This window comes from Pleurodeles waltl, chromosome 3_1 (genome assembly GCF_031143425.1).
Source record: "Pleurodeles waltl isolate 20211129_DDA chromosome 3_1, aPleWal1.hap1.20221129, whole genome shotgun sequence".
Taxonomy (NCBI): Eukaryota; Metazoa; Chordata; class Amphibia; order Caudata; family Salamandridae; genus Pleurodeles; species Pleurodeles waltl.
The window spans coordinates 1,502,139,483-1,502,152,008 of record NC_090440.1 but is presented as its reverse complement, the minus strand read 5'-3'; the positions used below and the strand labels follow the sequence as shown (position 1 = coordinate 1,502,152,008).

At 45.0% G+C, this 12,526-nt stretch overlaps 1 protein-coding gene across 1 annotated transcript in view; it reads right to left on the bottom strand.

The window, feature by feature from the left end:
* Nucleotides 1–12,526, bottom strand: part of KYNU (kynureninase) — a 915,617-nt gene that overhangs the window by 265,305 nt on the left and 637,786 nt on the right. The gene's annotated exons all lie outside the window — the stretch shown is intronic.

Here is a 12,526-nt window from a genome sequence, read left to right as displayed (position 1 = left end):
GGAGTGCAAAGATGGCAAAATTAATGTTATATTTGCACTCAGAACCTTTGAGTAGCACAAGTTATTCATTTCACTAAGTTGAGCTAGTGTGAAATTGTTATTTTGGTGCAGTTTTCACCCTTGGTGTGAATACAGACTTACAGAGAACCACTAAAGACTATAATAAAAAAAATAGGTATACTTCTTTTTTGAATGGCCAGTTCAATTATAAGCCCTAAAAGGCAAAAATCTATTTATTAAAGTTCTTATCTGCAACAAGTTATCTGTACACACGTACCGGGATACATTTGACTGGATCTCATTCACTCAGCCCCTATATGGTTGCATTTGTGCATGCACACATGATCATGTATAGCCAGCACACAGCCTCTTAACTCTGCTGTGCAGCAGTAGATCTTATATTAAAAGATGGGAACTGGGGTTTAGCACTGAAATCCATTTTATAGATGCACACAGAGATTGGGAGACAGTGAGACTTACTCATAGCAGCGATCTAAAAACTGGGTTGTCTAAAAAGCAAAATCTTCTTGGGGGTTTAAATCGGGTCAGAAATTGAGTATGTGTCTGTTGGCAGCATTATCATGTTGAATATGCTTTTGATTCTAAAAATATAGGTCCAACTAGAAATGTCATACCCTATCTAAATTTCTTCTCACAGCTAATATTTGCCTATACTACAACAAATATATTTGCTCATAGTGGATGTAATATTATGTATGATTCACTCATATTCCGACAACTGAGGTCCAGGCAACAATAGCTACTTCCTATTTTCTTAGTTAGCCCTGAAATGACTAGTTCCTTACTTCGAATTTAGTCCCAGATTTAAGAAGTTAGTGCAGCGTTCACGCAATTTTTTTATACACAATCGGTGCTAACCTAAGAGCATATTTATATTTTGACATTAGTGCAGCCTAGCGTCAAAATATCTGACTTAGTGTCATTTCTTGGGAGCGACACCTCACCCTGCGTTCTGACAATGATATGCGTTCCCTCCTAAAAAATTACACTAGGCCGTTAGTGCCAAATTTAGAACCTGACAGAAAAAAGACACACTCAAAGGACAGGCTATAAAAAATTATGCTAAGTCTGATGAACATAAAAAATGTAACGCCTGGTCAGACCAGGCCTTAAAACGAGGCCCACACGCTACTAGCTAAAGTAAACACACAGACGGAGCACTGGAAAGCAACTGGATACAATGGAAGTGTTACTCCTACAGCTTGGCACCCCTGAAGACAACAGGGACGATGACAAGTGCCAGCAGCTCCAACGCACTAACCGTGAACACCACCACACCAGCCACAAACACAGCATAGAAAGCGGGAGAGGATCTTTCGCCAGCGTGCAAGTATCCTAGCCCTTAGGGAAGAAGAGCAGAACCTTCTGTCTAAGACAGGAGTCCATTGTGAGCCTGCTCCACCACATTGCACCAGACATCAAAGCAAGAGTGCAGAGTCACACAGCAATTCTACCCATGACCAAATTCCTGACTGTCTTACACTTGCTGGCATCAGGTTCATTCCAGACGACTGCAGCACAAGTGGGTGGGATCTCCCAACCATCCCTCTCTGTCTTCCTAACGGAGATCCTGGACACCATCATCAGACTCACACCCCACCACCCAGAAACTTCAGAAGGAGACTAAGCAAGGTTTCTACCAAGTTGCTAGCTTCCCTCATGTGCTGGGTGCAATGGACTGCATCCATGTACAACTTGTCCCTCCTGCAGAAAACGAACACCTCTACAGTAACCGCTAGCATACCGAATTCATCAATGTACAGGCCTTTGTGGATCACCGTGGAATCATCACAAACATCCTTGCAAAATATCCCGGAAGCGTCCACGATGCTTACATCTTCAGGCACTCCACTATAAACCAACAATTCAAAGATGGACAATATGGCAATTGCCTACTTCTAGGTAAGATAGCATGCCACACTACACTACATGCAATGCACATCACCCTCAAACATGCCCATATCTACAAGTCCCTGGCATCAGCCGACCAACACATCACTGGACGGACTGGTAGAGCAATGTTCCCTATGAATACAAAAGCTGGACATGTACACAGGTTCACAACAAAACACAGATCCTTCACACATAGCACTTAACAAGTAATTGCTCTGCTACGTTGTTAGACCTGACAGCCTTAGGGTGGTCACCCCTAACTTTTTGCCTGCCTCCCTCCATTTTTTAGATACTGTTTTTGCTGGTTTTAAGACTCTGGGCACTTTACCGCTGATAACCAGTGCTAAAGCGCATATGCTCTCTCCCTTTTAACATGGTAATATGGGATCATACCCAATTGGATTATTTAATTTACTTATACGTCCCTAGAAAAGTGCACTATATGTGCCCAGGGCATGTAGAATAAATGCTTCTAGTGGGCCTGCAGCACTGATTGTGCCACCCACTTAAGTACCTCCTTAATCATGTCTCAGCCCTGCCAGTGCAAGGCCTATGTGTGCATTTTAACTGCCAATTCGACTTGGCATTTAAAAGTACTTGCCCTGCATAGAACTCCCCTTTTTCTACACATGTCACCCCTAAGGTCTGCCCTAGGTAACCCATAGGGCAGGGTGCGCTGTAGGCAAAAGGCGGGACATTTACCTGTGTAGTTTACATGTCCTGGTAGTGTAAAACTCCTACATTTGTTTTTACACTGCTGTGAGGCCTGCTCCTTTCGTTGGCTAACATTGGGGCTACCCTCATATACTGTTTGAGTGGTAGCTGCTGATCTGAAAGTAGTAGGAAGGTCATATTTAGTATGGCCAGAATGGTGATACAACATCCTGCTGACTGGTGAAGTTGGATTTAATATTACTATATTAGTAATGCCACTTTTAGAAAGCGAGCATTTCTCTGCACTTAAATCTTTGTGTGCCTTACAATCCACGTCTGGCTGGGTTCAGTTGACAGCTCCCTTGTGCATTCACTCAGACACACCCCAAACACTGGATACTCAGCCTCACTTGCATACATCTGCATTTTGAATGGGTCTTCCTGGGCTGGGAGGGTGGAAGGCCTGACACTTACAGGTAAGAGGACAGTAGCCTGCCCTCACACAAAGGACTGCCACACCCCCTACTAGGACCCTGGCAGACAGGATTGAACTGAAAGGGGACCTTGTGCACTTCTAAGCCGCTCTTTGAAGTCTCCCCCACTTCAAAGGCACATTTGGGTATTTAAACAGGGCCTCTGCCACCACCAACTCAGACACTTCCTGGAGAAGAGAACCTAAACCAGAACTTACAACCTGCCAAGAAGAACTGCCTGGCTGTCCAAAGGACTCACCTGACTGCTTTCTATGAAGGACTGCTGCCTTGCTGTTGCCCTGCTGCCTTGCTGCTCTCTGGCTGTGCTGAGAAGTGCTCTCCAAGGGCTTGGATAGAGCTTGCCTCCTGTTCCCTGAAGGCTCAGGACCAAAAAGAAAATCGTCGTACAGCCTGCCAGAAATTACGCACAGCCTGTATCGTGTGAAAAAAATCACTGCACGGCGAACTGGAATGACGCAGCCCAACTTTGCAATGAGAAGAGCGACGCAGCACCAACGTAGAGACCGTAAAATCGACGCACAGCCCACCGGATCAAACCACAGCAGAACCGGAACGACGCTGCCCGACTTTTCAGAGAGGAATCGACAGAGCATCTGCTGTGCAGTAAAAATGTCCACGCAATGCCCACCGGATCGACGCAGCCTCTGCGACTTCATCCTGTCAGCACCGGAAATCCACGCATCGTCCCCAGGCGTCTGAATACCCCACAACCCAAAGAGGATCCAAGACCGAGCACCGTAAATCGACGCAAAGCCTTCCCTGCGTGAAAACTAAACGACGCAACGCTGTGTGCAGCCCTAGAAATCGACGCACACCCACCTGTTTTCTACGCATCTCCTCCTCTGTGGTTCTTTGCCTAGATTTTGAATGCAAACCAGGTACTTTGTGTTTATTGCTTTTAAAAGACTAAAGATGCTTTATACCACTTTTGCAGTGATATCTCAACATATACTTATTGCATTTTAATTGTTTTGACCTGCATTTTATCAGATAAATATTATATATTTTCTAAACACTGTGTGGTGTATTTTTGTAGTGAGATATCATGTTATTGAATGAATTATTGCACAAATTCTTTACACATTGTCTTCCAAAGTTAAGCCTGACTGCTCAGTGCCAAGCTGCCAGAGGGTGGCTACAGGATCATTTGGATTGTGTGTGACTTACCGTGACTAGAGTGAGGGTCCTTGCTTGGACAGGGGGTAACCTGACTGGCAACCCCATTTCTAACATATGTGAATTGCATTGGCCATTCAAACATCAAACTAATCACATATTGGCAGTGCCCCACATATACTATGCTGTAGAAATCTCAGGCAGCACTGACATCTATTGCCACCCAACTGTTCCCATCACCATCTACATATACTGAAGGTGTTCAACTTCTCCCTTGTGTTGTGCATAGTGTAGCACACATTGAAATACAACATCACCATCAATGAAAGATTATATGCAGGAATGGACACCTCACATGACACTAACAAACATACCTGGAAATACCACATCTTCATACCATGATACAAGGGTACCAACAATGGACTCCGGCAGATGTACTATTCGCAATGTACAGAGAGAAGCCAGAAATGCACATAAATGAGGCTACATGGACCTTAGAAGGGTTGGATTTCTGATTCACGGCAGTGCAGAAAAGCAAAGCATGCCCTCTCCTGTCCCACAGCTGTCTGAAAAATCTTGCATACATCACAATGCACCCCATACAACTGTCCCACACTGGGCATATGAACCTCATGCACATATTTATGCCAACCAGGAATAGCCAACAACAACAGTTTGTGAAAGGGAGGTATTTCAAAGGCAAAGGGGTGGAATTCACATTGCAACATACAGGGCCCTACACCTGTTACATGGCACACAACACACAAAATAAGTACACATGTCCACTACATCATTCCTAAAGGTTTAAAATGAAGGCACTAAGGGCTATATGTCAGAAAAGTTGGGCAGCATCTAAAGCATTTCTATTTTACTTGCGCACCTTAGCGCCCCCAAACACCAAACATGTGTGTGCCATAGTCAATATTTGGCACACCATGGCACAGAGTAGGTGCAATTGTGTCAACAATAAGGATGCCATTGATGGACTGTGTAGGATAAAAGCCAAATGTATGGTGCAAATCCTACACAGTACATAGGTCCACAATAGTGTGCCCCATATTTACGCCTGCTGTGTGCAGACGTCAAAAGTATCTGATAAAAATTGCGCATTGGAATCTCTTATATTTCTCTGCACCATTTTAGTTTTTGTCCAATGCAGAAACACACCCCATGCATACATGATGTTTTGCACAGGTATAATGTGGCACAAGGATACACTAAGTGTTGTACTGCATGGGTAGTGCCACTTCAAAAACATGGCCCTGTGAACATGGCCATGTGGCCCACAATAGTGTCTACTAAAATGATGCCTATGTTGTGCTAGGAGGAGCCTTGTGAATTTGGTCCCCTGGCTCAAATATAGAGAACACTGCACACCGTTGGCCTGGGTGAACTGTCAGACACAAATTCCAGTTACAATTACCATGTACCTAAGCCACAACCCATGATCGGACAGTACATCACCACAGACCAATGCAACCATCTATTCAGACAGGAACACAGACAATACCAAATGTAAGTCTGATACCCCACTCCACTCAAAACAAATACGGGCCATGGCACATAGTAATTAACTAATGTGCATGATTGACACATGTTCTCACATTCCTTTGCAGCTGATCAAGGTTATGGCATCCAGCCATAGGTCATGACACCTTCTGGAAATCCTAGAATGGATGCACAGGGGCATACAATGAAGCTCACACAAGGACCAGAAGTGTTGTGGATCGGACATTTGACCTCCTTTAATCAAGGTTTAGGTGCCTACATCTCACAGGAGGAAGACAGTTAAATGCACCACACCTTGTCTGCAAAATAATCCTTGTGTGTGCCAGTTTGCACATTTGTCTACTCACACATGTCTCCTGGGATAAACAAGTAGATGTCCCCAATGAGGAGGGTGACAGCAATGGTGTACAACTGGAGGAGGGGTAACAACAAAACACTGCTGCAGGAGTATGCAGAAGAGAACTAATAGTGCAAAACGTGTTCACATAGCACTGTACTCCAAGAATCACCATGTCAAAAAATCAATAAAATCATGTGAACCCAGAGTGTACATGGTGACTCTTTTACACCATCACATACCAATTGTAACTTGCCCATATCTCTGAGAGCATGACTACACCCCAACAGTTGCAAACAACTTTGGAACATAGGCCCTGATTTAAGAGGACCTAGTGCAACCTTGTTCTACATTAGTGCCAAATATCGTACGCTAATGTGGCCCAACTAGGCAAATATCTAAGCAGCAGAAACTCATTGTGGTGCAAGTTAGGAATTGGGCCACTTTGTAACACCTTGTGCCACAAAATGCCTGCAGCAGGAACTAAGTATGCAAGGGGGTGTACAGCTGGTACGGGGGAAGCAAAAATGGTGCACTAGAATCTAACTAAAACAACTGTGCCATATATAGCTGCTACTTTCAACCACAGCTTAGAGCAACTGTTCAAAGGGGACACTCTATTGGTACACATCGGGCCCTGAGTACTTTTAAGGGTTATAGCTCTGACCCTAAACAGTATATCAATTGCATCAAATACCTTACATACTATTGGCCCTCACCCAGTCCCATAGTGCTCAGTCTGTAAAATACAGTCCACAGATGTTGGCAGAAGGGGGATGCCAAGAAGAGAAAGAAAAGTGGCCTTGCACTGGTTGCTGCATCACTTAACTTTAATCTGCCCCATAGTCAGGAACATTATACACCTTTAAAATAATTCACTACCATAGGAATATTGGTGAAATGTAGGCATTGTCCATAGCTAATGCATTTTACAGTGTCACACACACATATCACACAAGTGTGTTGGCTTAACATATGCCTGCAGCAATCCAGGAAATATACGTGAAGACTGCTTTACAGATTTATTAGCTATGTCAAAAAAATCTAGCAAGTACATACAATGGTAGGTTTGTGTCTGCTAGTTAACCTAGCTAAGTCTGAATGACAACATCAGACATAAGTATTGATAACATACTTCTCAGTGCCACTCACATGTATTAGCAAGAGAGTGACATACAGGGACCAATACACATAAATGTCTAGGTGCATCATGCCCAATCAACTTGGAATGTGCATGTAAGTCAAGCAATGTACTAACAAGTCAAAGACCCTTGGTAAATTGTATGTGTGATGAATTACATAGAAAGCTTGATTGTGTCATTCCCTCTACTCATAGCTGACCGGAGTCATCACAGTACCAAAATAAACTCACTGGGAATGTTACATAGGTTGTGGGATGCATATGTATGATGTGAACCTACAATAGAACAGTTGTGAGAGAAGTTGGAAGACTTGGAGGGCTGGCCCCTGCAGAAACAATGTATGGATACTAGTGGTACTCTAAATACCAAGGGTACGGCCATGGACCTGTTTGAGGATGATATCTTCCTGATACAGCTGCAAACATGTGAACTTCCAAAATCATTTAGGTGGAAGGAGCCCACCACATCCCAGGTGCACCATGAAAGCATGGAGCACACCCTTGTCCCATCATAGCAAGACACATAAACGTCTGATATTGCGACGTGATTCTCCAAGCAGCTCACAGTAGTCACCTTCTTCCCCAATTTCAGTCTTTGGGTCCAGAGGCTGTGCCACAGTTGCCTCTAGATGAGGAGGCTCTGAGAGAACAGGACCACAGACTTATCCGGTCCAGCTATGATTAGAAGCAACATGCAAAACACACTTTTTATCAAGCCCAGAAGCTGGTTGTAATTGCCTGAATTGATTTCCAGGTGGCAGGAGGGTCAAGACACTGTGACTGCCCTAAGAGGGGCCGGGGTTGTGGCATGGCAAAGGAGAATAATGAAACACTTGAAGTGGAGGTAAGGGTCAAAAGAAATTATGCTTAGCCTAGGGCACCATTGTGATCACTCAAATGGATCCTGAGACCCATGGTAAGACAAGGGGGGCTTGTGGGATATTAAATGTGGCACTGGAAGTCCACCCGAAGCGTCATGTGGGTGGGCTGGGAGCAGACAGCTATGGACCTAAATTTGTGACTGGGGCAAGATTGAGACAGAGGATATGGGACGCCAACTTGGTTAAGACATTCCAGTAAGGGGCTGGGTGGGGCCAGAAGGTGGTAGTGACACTTACTAGTTAGCTTCATGTTTGGTTGGGGCAATAGGCGCTATGTGCAGTTGGTGAGTTGGGCAGTTTGGATTCTGCAGCACAGTGTAGCAGGGAGGGAAGAGTGATGAATGAAGATGGGTTATTGCATAGTTAATGTTCAGGAACTAACCATAGGGCCAGTCAACATAGCTGAGACACACAGGATATTCACTCTCACAGTCTGAAGCCTAATAGCTTTGGGCTGCCCCCGTGTGTGGCCCATTAACCGTACTGTGGGATATTGAAAGTCAGTATGTCAACCCTAAAGATAGTATCCTGGATAGTCAATGGCCTAGGTAACAAAGTCAAATGGGGAATGGTGTTCCACAACATCAAACCAGACTATCTTTATATGGTTCTCCTACAAGAGACTCACCTCCTAGGTATGCAGTGTCATGCTCTTGACCATTGAGGAAATTGAAAGGATGCTATTTTGGGTCATACCACCTCCTCTAGAAGAGTAATAATCTTTGTGAGTACAAGGCTGTCTCTGGTCATTTGACAAATATGGCCCCATACTCAGGGTCTCTATGTGGTGCTCTCTGGGACTTGGGAGTGGAGCATCTTAAACATCCCTTCAGTAGATATCACAATATGACTTCACAACTTGGTACTACCAGCCCTGCCCCCTCTGCTACACAGATTTCAAGATGTGAAAGTGACCATATAAGGGGACCTCAACGCAATGCCGAGTGATAACATTCACCAACATCCCCCATGCCCTTGGAATCAGTGAGATGACCATTAGCAGAATACCTCAGAATACTGGCAGATGTGTGGTGTGTCCTTAACTGAGCAACCCAGCACTTCATCCTTTTACTTGGGGGTGCATGATAGTCTCTACTTGATTGATCACTTTCTCATGCCCATTCTCCAGCTGTTAAAATTCAGTGAGGACACAAAATTAACTAGGGGTATTTCAGACTATCCTCCCCTGTGGCTGGTGTATTGTCGGGCCGAGTGGCCAAACACTATCTGCATCATATTGAGCCCTTGGTAGTCTAAAGAGCCATTAATTTAAGAATGGATATTAGCCGCAAAAGAAACAGCACTTGAGTCAAGTCTCCACTCATGTTATGGGTGGCCTATGAGACAGTAGTCAAAGGGGATGGTGTCACCATGATGGCGCAAGGTAAAAAACTCAAAAGGGCCAAATTGAAGGCTCTTTAACATGAGTTATTGTCCCTTGAGGCTAGCTTACCTGATGAGGAGGGATCTGAGGGAGCCCACATCCTAGCTCTGAAGCAAAATGAATACTGAGACGTGGCAGAGGAAGCTGAAAATATGCACCATAGGGAAACACAGCACCACATCAATGTAATGGGGGACAAAACAGGAAAAATTATTGGCCTGGCCTGACAGGTATGAGACAGTGGATAGATGGTTTCCTGGGACCCAGAAGGAGTTAGGGGAACTTGCTAGTAGTGGACAAACCATAGCCCACTACTATGGGAAAATCTATTATTCAAAGTATTTCACTACAAAATGCAAAGCAGGAGAGCTCCTGTGATACGCCCCCCACCCAAGCCTCACTACGGAGGATAAGGAACCTTTAGAAGATGCACTTTCCCTGGAGGAAATAGAAAGAGGCATCAGGGATTTGAGACCCAGCAAAGCATCAGGGCCCAATGTGGTAACAATGGAACCCTATAAGTTGACAGCCACTTAGCTTGCTTCACATCTGAAGCAGATGTTTGAGAAGAGCCAGAAGGGGTGAGTACTCCCATTAGACCAGTGCCAGGTTTCCATAGTGGTCTTCCACACAGAATGGAAGCCCAGTGAGGACCATATCTGTACCCTGGGTCTACAGACAAGACCCAGTTCCAAAAACTATCAATGTCCTAACCAAACATGATAGGAATAACCACACAAATTCATGTCAAATCATGTGTAATCATGGGCATTGATAAGACGTGTCCTACACAAACAAGCTGCTAGTCCCTAGTAGATTATAAGGCAAGCTTGACATCATGTACCGCAAATGTAACAACATACTTGGCCATGGGATTACAAATGTGCAGGTGTATGTCTGCAGGGGACTGTGCATTGCAGTGCTAAGGATCCATCATGAGGATGATAGATCACCACCCAATGCCCCCTTAAACTCCTGAGCTGGCTACATTGACCCTTGACATAGTCAGAGGCCTGCTGATTGCACACAGTAAACTGAGCTGAGGGGACCACAGTCAACTGGTGTTCATGCATGCAACAATGGACCTGTATGGCCATTCGAATTGCCACTAGAGCAATGATGACTAGGGTGCTATCACTCCATGAGAGCACCCCTGCCATACAGATAGTATTACATTTAATCTATCTGCCAATAACATCAAAGTTTGCATAATTGAACATTAAAAATATATGTTGTTAACACATAGGGCCATATTTATACTTTTTGACGCAAAACTGCGCTAACGCAGTTTTGCGTCAAAAAAATTATCGCCGGCTATCGCCATTCTGAAGCGCCATGCGGGCACCGTATTTAATCAATGACGTTAGCCGCCGGCGCTGCCTGGTGTGCGTGGAAAAAAACGACGTACACCAGTCAGCGCCGGCGTAGGGGTATATGGGGCTTGGGCGTCAAAAAATGGGGCAAGTCAGGTTGAGGCAAATTTTTCGCCTCAACCCGATTTGCGCCATTTCTTTTCACTCCCAACCCCCATAGAAATTACTCCTGTCTTAGCAAAGACAGGAGTCATGCCCCCTTGCCCAATGGCCATGCCCAGGGGACTTATGTCCCCTGGGCATGGTCATTGGCATAGTGGCATGTAGGGGGGCACAAATCAGGCCCCCCTATGCCACAAAAAAAAACACTTACCTGAACTTACCTTAATGTCCCTGGGATGGGTCCCTCCAGCCTTGGGTGTCCTCCTGGGGTGGGCAAGGGTGACAGGGGGTGTCCCTGGGGGCATGGGAGGGCACATCTGGGCTCCTTCAGAGCCCACAGGTCCCTTAACGCCTGCCTTTTGCAGGCGCTAAAAAACGGCGCAAAAGCGGCCGTACGTCATTTTTTTTGACCCACCCAATCCCGGGAGTGAATTTTGCCCGGGAGTATAAATACAACGCACATGCCTCGGAGTCATTTTTTTAGACGTGAACGCCTAACTTGCATCTCATTAACGCAAAGTAGGTGTCCACGCTAAAAAATGATGCAAACTCCATGGACTTTGGCGCTAGACGCGTCTAACGCCAAAGTATAAATATGGAGTTAGTTTCGCGTCGGAATTGCGTAAAAAAAAACTACGCAATTCCGGCTCAAACGGAGTATAAATATGCCCCATAATACCTAAATGTATCCTCACATGTATCAGCTAGGTGGACCAGGCGTGGTGCTATCAATTTGCAGATGGACAAATGATGACAATTGATATGATAAAATGTGTATGTGTCACATGAAAACTTACAACTTATCATGACCAGTACAAATCTCCCCCATTGTGAAACATGTTCTACACAGATCTGAGTACACAGCTTTAGAACAATGGTCTACATATAAGATAGCTGGCAAGGAGATTTGGTAGCTGTACAATTCTAAACAAACTACTGTATCATGCAGCACCTCTCAGACATTGTTAGAAATGAGGTTTTTGGTTGGCAGTCAGGTTGCCCTCTGTCCAAGCAAGAACCCTCACTCTAGTCAGGGTAAGTCACACACAATCCAAAATCAGCCTGTGCTCACCCTCCGGTAGCTTGGCACGAGCAGTCAGGCTTAACTTAGAAGGCAATGTGTAAAGCATTTGTGCAATAAATCATACAACACCATAGCATAACACCACAAAAATACACCACACAGTGTTTAGAAAAATATATAATATTTATCTGGGTATCTTCAGGTCAAAACGATCAAAGTTGCAATACGAATTTGTAAAGATATCACTGAAAAGTGATAGAGAGTGTCTCAAGTCTTTAGAAAGTAAACAAAGTCTCTTTCAAACACAAAGTACCTGGTTTCTGGTGGAAATTCTCCTCAGAGGGCCACAGGAGAAGAGGTGCGTGGAAAACTGGTGTGTGCGTCTATTTCTCCTCAGCACACACGGACTTGCGTCGTTATTTTCCACGCGGGGAGTCGGGCGTCGTCTTCCGGCGCACGGACAGTCTCTTACTGTGGTTTGCGGGGAGTACCAGATGTCCCGGGTCTGTGCGTGGATTTTCCTGCTTGTTTTCCGGCTGCGCGTCGTTCTGCAGGGCTGCGCGTCGAAGTTTCGATCTCACGGCAGGCGTCGCGTCG